This window comes from Heliangelus exortis, chromosome 1 (genome assembly GCF_036169615.1).
Source record: "Heliangelus exortis chromosome 1, bHelExo1.hap1, whole genome shotgun sequence".
In the NCBI taxonomy this organism is placed as follows: Eukaryota; Metazoa; Chordata; class Aves; order Apodiformes; family Trochilidae; genus Heliangelus; species Heliangelus exortis.
In genome coordinates, this window is record NC_092422.1 from 19371671 (window position 1) to 19377670 (window position 6000).

Genomic DNA, 6000 nt, shown 5'->3' on the forward strand with positions numbered 1-6000 from the left:
GGGTGTTGATTAATGATAGTTTTACTAAAATATCTAAAGAGTACAGTTCAGTGTAAGAATAGATTAGTGTCATGAGGAATAATCACTGGGGTTTCCACTCATGCTCTTCTTGCTTGGGCAGAGCAGGTTTCTGGAGAAGCACCACTTGCACAAGAAACATGTAAAAAATGTAGTATTAGGCCCTTTGAGTTGGTTGATAGGGTAACTGGGATGCAGAGCAAGCATTCCCCAGCCCCTTGGGACCTGGAGGGCTCTCCTCAGTGGTGTTTCCACACATAATAGTTGGATTTGGCATCCGCCAAGGACAACTGCAAAAATCCTGCCAGGAGTTTTGGATCAAGGCCAGGGCGAGCAAACTGGAAACCAGCAGCACAGGTTTGCCTGTTGTCAAGGCTGGCTGGGGAAAGCCCATTTCACTTGACTCCTGGCCAAGGTGTATCATCCCCTGCTTCCAGCAAAAGCCAATGGGAAAACCATGTGCTAGTTTCAAAGATGCCACATATATCAAATGAGGGAGTTAAGATCATCCAGTTCTTTTCGTGGAGTTTCTCCACGCAGCTTCACAAAAATAGGCTGACAGGTGGTCACAGAGCTTTGCCTGAAATTGTGGATTACCAGGACAGAAGGAAGCATCCTGTGACTGTCAGATCTGCAGTCTTGGAAGACAAAAGCTGGAGAAAATGACCTGCTTTTTAAAAATTATTATTTTTAGAGGCATGTGCCTATGACCAGTCTCACTTCTTCTCTTGCTCACTTTTTAACACACATGTGAACATATACATAGATATCTAAACACTTACAAGTCTCAAAGCCTTTTTTTTTCAAAGAGAATCCTCTCCTTTTCACACTCTGGTATTACTTACACATGTCTGAGAATTCACTCTCAAAATAATTGCCTGTATTAGTTTTTTAAAATGCAATTGCATCTATGAAACGGTAAAGGGGATAAACAGACAACAAACAGCCCCCCTCACAAACACTTGTCTCAGATCAATTGATAATCCCTTGTCAGCCTGATTGCTGTCAAAACCAGGACAAGCAAAGGCATTTTTCATTCCCACCATTGCAGCTGTTGTCTTTTTCTGTTATCCCAATTAAGCAAAGCAAAAAGGAGTAGCACCATATCAGAGCCAGTTTGCCTTAGGATATAAATTGTCGTCCTGTGTTTGTCCATAGCCAACACTGCAAGAATAACAAAGTGGTGCCATAAAACTCAACCACTGTGCTGAAAACACAAAGGAACCATTTTTTCCCCTCCAGCTTGCCATGGCATCCAGCCATGATGCCCCATGACAGGCGCCAGCCCTCCCTCACCCCGGTGGGTAGCAGGGCAGAGCACAGCCACCCTGTGCCACCTGCAGCCAACCCTGTGCCTGCAGATCCAGGGGACAGGGCTCAGCCTGAGCCCAGCACGGTCACACTCCTTCCCCCTGCCACCCTGAGGACAAGGGTTTTGCTGGGTGCCGTCATGAAACTGCTTTCCCTCCTCCATCTCTCCTCCCCACTTGGCAGGAGAAAGCCCTATGCCTTTTGGCTTGGAAAACAAGATGGGAAAAGTAACTTTCTCTGGCAGTAGTAGCCAAAGCCCTTCTGGAATTGAGCTGACACTGTTGTTGTAAAAGTGTAGCTGGCTTCTGGTAATAAATACCAAAGAAGTGCATCACCCTTGTGGCCTGTCTTCATGGCAGGACACCCTGTTGTGTGCTGGATTGTCACATGTAATCTATGCAAATGCAGCCATTAGCTTTAGCAGATGTTTTTTTATCATGCTGCTTCAAAACTGAAAAGGGATCAGCAGGGATTTTTATTTTCTTACTTCAATTTTGAGGAAAGGAATAAATGGCAACAAGCAATGGTTAGTGAGAACTCACCCTTCCTGGTACGTAAGGCTGTGCACCTTCGTCCACTCTTGACCTGAACATTTTATTTACTGCTTTTCATCTTATCAATCTAAATTTTAAATAATCCTCAAAACAGCATTAGGAAATTAGGTTTGTATTTACACAGCCTGCAATGCATGGATACAAACAGGTACCTTCTTGAGGTATCAAAGAGAATCAGTGCTAGCAGCAGATTTAAGTTCTTCAGTCCTGGTCTTAGTTAGTGAGCAGTGCCCCTCACTACTGAACACCTTCTCTGCTCTTCTTAGACTGGTTCATCTTGATAGGTGCCTCTGGTGGATGTTAGAGCAGGGGGCAAGGGAGTGGGGATGCAGCCACTTGGTTTGAGGGGTGAGAGGATTTAATGGCACAAATTGTGCCTGTTCTCCCATAACCGTTCTTGATCTGCAGTTGGGCCCCAACCACCCCGTGACTGCAAGAGCTTGAGTTGGGGATTGAGACTGGAGCAGGCACCAAGGCAAGGCTGACATCAAAGAGACAAGAAAGAGGGTGAAGCTGAACTAAGAGGATTTGCTGGGAGCTGTGCCAGGGAGCCCCTGGAGCAGCCATATGGCTGCAGGCAGTGCCGGGCACCACCAGCCTCCACTGCCCCTCTGACTGTACAAGCAGCTTCTTCTCAGCATCAAGGCAGTGTCCCTGCTGTGGTGGCTCTGGGCTCTCTGCCTGACTTCCCTACGCTCTGCAGCTGCTCAGCTGGGGCTGCTGAGGCTCAGCGGGGTGTGGGGAGAGGGGAAGGAGGGCTTGGGAGCAGCAGAGGAGGCAAGAAGGGAGCAGAGGGCTTGAGCAGCCTGGTGGAGTTCTGCAGCCCATGGTCCCTGAGCACGAGCCCACCACGCATGGGAGCAAAGGAGGGCATTAGGCTGCACTACAGTAATTAACTGTGGATCATGCATGTGACTCTGGGATGTGTAAATGTGAGCCAGTTTAACTGAGTTTTAATTAAAGCTGTTGTGAATCAGCTTAAATCTGTACTCTTGCAGTTCTCTAGGAAGATTTTAACAGCAGAGGTAGGGTGCTATCTCATGGAGGCAGGAGGGGCTGAGCTGGTTAATTGTTAGAGGCATGTGAAAACCTAAATATGCTGACCTAAATGCAGCTCTTGGAAAGGGCTCCTCTCCGTTTCCTTGGAAATCAGAGCGCTCAATTGCTCTGGGAATGGAGTCCCACAGGGGCTGGAGACATTCAGCTGGACAACCCTCTATCCCCGCAAGAGGTACACTGTCTCTCCCTGTTGTCTCCAATCTAAAGAAATCATTCTGTGTATCCTGAAGAAAATCAACCCTACCAGAATACTCCATTGCATAAACAGAAGGGAAAGGGTAAGAAAAATCACATCAATTAGCTTCCTTACTGAGCAACTGGAAAGCACTTAGAGAGTGTTAGGAATGTGTATAAAATAAGATAGAGCAAAACACAGTAGCACAGAGCACTAATGTAACTTTGGTGAGACTCCAGCATCTGACTTGCCTCTTGCACTGCAAATATGATGAAGCATTTTAAGGGAAAGATGCTTTCCTATGAATCATTTATAGTATTGATAGGGTATGTCTTGTAATAGTCTTTTTTTTTTTTTTCTCTTTTGTACACTGAACATTATGTATGTTCAATTTTCATAAAGCATTGCAAATTATTTGTTTCTAGCTAGGGAGAAAGATTTCCAGAGAAGTTTCTCGTAATATCAAAAGTGAAAAGTCTTTCACCCTAAGAAAAGACATTAACCTGCTATGAGTTCAGAGAGTACAATATTCTCAAGAAATTTCTGAAAATTTTAAGATTCTTAGCATCAGATGGTAAATGATTATCTTGTAGTAAGGTGTTTGTCCATAGTTTGTCTTTTTTTCTTTCATACATAATAAGAATTAACGAGAACAAGACTGGCACAGGATACTCTTAAAGTGGCAGGAAGCAGAACCAAAACATCTGCCTTCACTTCACCCTGGTAGCATGTTTTTCACTCTCCTTTTTTAAAAGAGAGAAGCCTAGAGCATGCCACTGAATCTCTGTTTTGTGTGTTCCTCTTTTCTGAAGATTTTCTTCTACAAGCCATAGCTGGAAAACCACACTAGTGGGCTGAATTACAAAGACAGGTCTTTCAAATGTAGTTATTTTTATACCACATCTGTAAAACCAGGCTCAAGCAGAACCTCAGGGACCTGGTTGTGTAAGACAGTGATATAAAAGATTTAGAAAGCTGCACTTGCCAGTAGTTTACATCAACACATTTTCAAGTGAGAAGTACAGATCTAGACCAAGTATAAACCATAAGGTGAGTGCCTACATTTGTATTTAAGCACCTCAATAAACAGTTAAATGAAAGCATTCATAAGGCAGCTTCAGACCAATTAATAAAGATTGTGGTCTAAACTAATAAAGTAGAAGAAAGCATAGGAGCAGCATAGGGTTAACAATTTTTTTACAAGAGATAGCTTAGTTTGCAGCTGCATTTGCAGAACACTGTAAGATAATAAAGTAGAAACTAGTAGGACCTTGAAAAGAAACTTTGTGGTATGCAAGGGCAGGCAGTCAAGATAAGTGCTGGTCTGAACTAGTGCTGTGAATAATGGTTCATGACAACTCAGCATTTTGAACCAAAGGTCAAAAAGTTCACTGTGAGGAAGACTTGGAGCCTTCATCCAGAAGACCCCTGCCCTCGACCACCAGATGGCAGAGATCATGCTCAAGAGGGAGGTGACCCATGATAATAAATTCTTGGAACTATTGTAATATCTCCTCCCATTTCATAAAAATGTAATGAATATGTGAGTGTGGTTGATGAAGTTGTATAATTAACTGTAATAAAACTGTGATGTCTCAGAGCTTCGGTGGGCACACATGGTGGAAGGATCCCCTGTGTCCCCAGAGCTGCAATAAACCTAACTGCTTTATAACCTCTTGTGGGTTGTAAAGTTTGTTTCCACACTTCAGCACCAAAAATCAAAGTTGCAATAAAATATACCAATTGTCTTAACTCAGACTTCAGCCAGGACCTCCAATTACCAGGCAGAGCAGCAAGGATACACGTTTTGGTGTGGGATGCTGGAGAGGGCAGCTGGGTGCAGTGGCCAACCCCAGCCTCAGGAAATGGTTCCCAAAATCCTGCTTTCCCACTGCTCCTATTCCCCGTGGCTGGAGACCCCTGAGGAACACCAAGGAGACTGCACTTTCAAAGAGTTTGGGAAATACAGGACTGGAGGTGACACATGGAGCCAGGAGAGGATTTTGCTTCCCTGTAGGTCTCATGAGGACTGCAGGAGAAGCAAAGGCCTCTAGTCCCAGCCCCTCAGCCCTCTCCAAGGGGAAATGGGAACTTCCAGGGGACACAGGCACGGGAAAAGGAGAGCCATGGATAGCATGGAGGGAGATGCCAAATGCATCCCTGCCAGGAAGGTACATTGTACCCAAGTTACACACAAGGCCTCTAGGAGCCTCCCAGGCTGTGCTGGATACATATCAAACATATCAGTTTTGGGTCTTCACTGCAGGCTGGTACTTTCTGTCACTAACAACAAGGAAGAATGGGTTTGTCTCATGTAAAAAAAGTCTGTATATTCTGTATATTACTGAATTTCAGCAAGTACTGACCTCGTATGTACCACGTAATTTTCTCCCTTAATGTGTGTGATGAGATCACTTAGAGATGTACAGGCTACATGTAGTAAACAGCAGTTGATGGAAAGGTATTTTTCTTGGCTCTGTGCTCACTTAAGCAGTTTTCTGTAAAAACTCAACTGGGAATTTCCTAAAGAGACTAATACTGCCAGTCTGGTTTAATCCCTGCTTGCTTTATCTGCATTTCTAAGTCTCAAAATTATTTAATTAGTAACCAGTGTTACAGAACATGTGGATTACTGTCCTATAAAGACAACTTTCTTTTTTTTTTTTCAGTAGGATTTAAAAAAAATTTGCAAAACTCCTTTGCCCTGACTCAGTCCCCAGACATTCGGCTGAACAAACTGGGGCTCATGTGTTTGTGAGAGTCTTATTTCTGAGCACATTTATTGAGTTTTTCCACTAGGGAAGTGCTGACATTTGCAAATCTTTCTGTTGTTCCTCTAGAACAGAAACTTGTGAATTGCTGTCATTAAAACACCAGAAACAG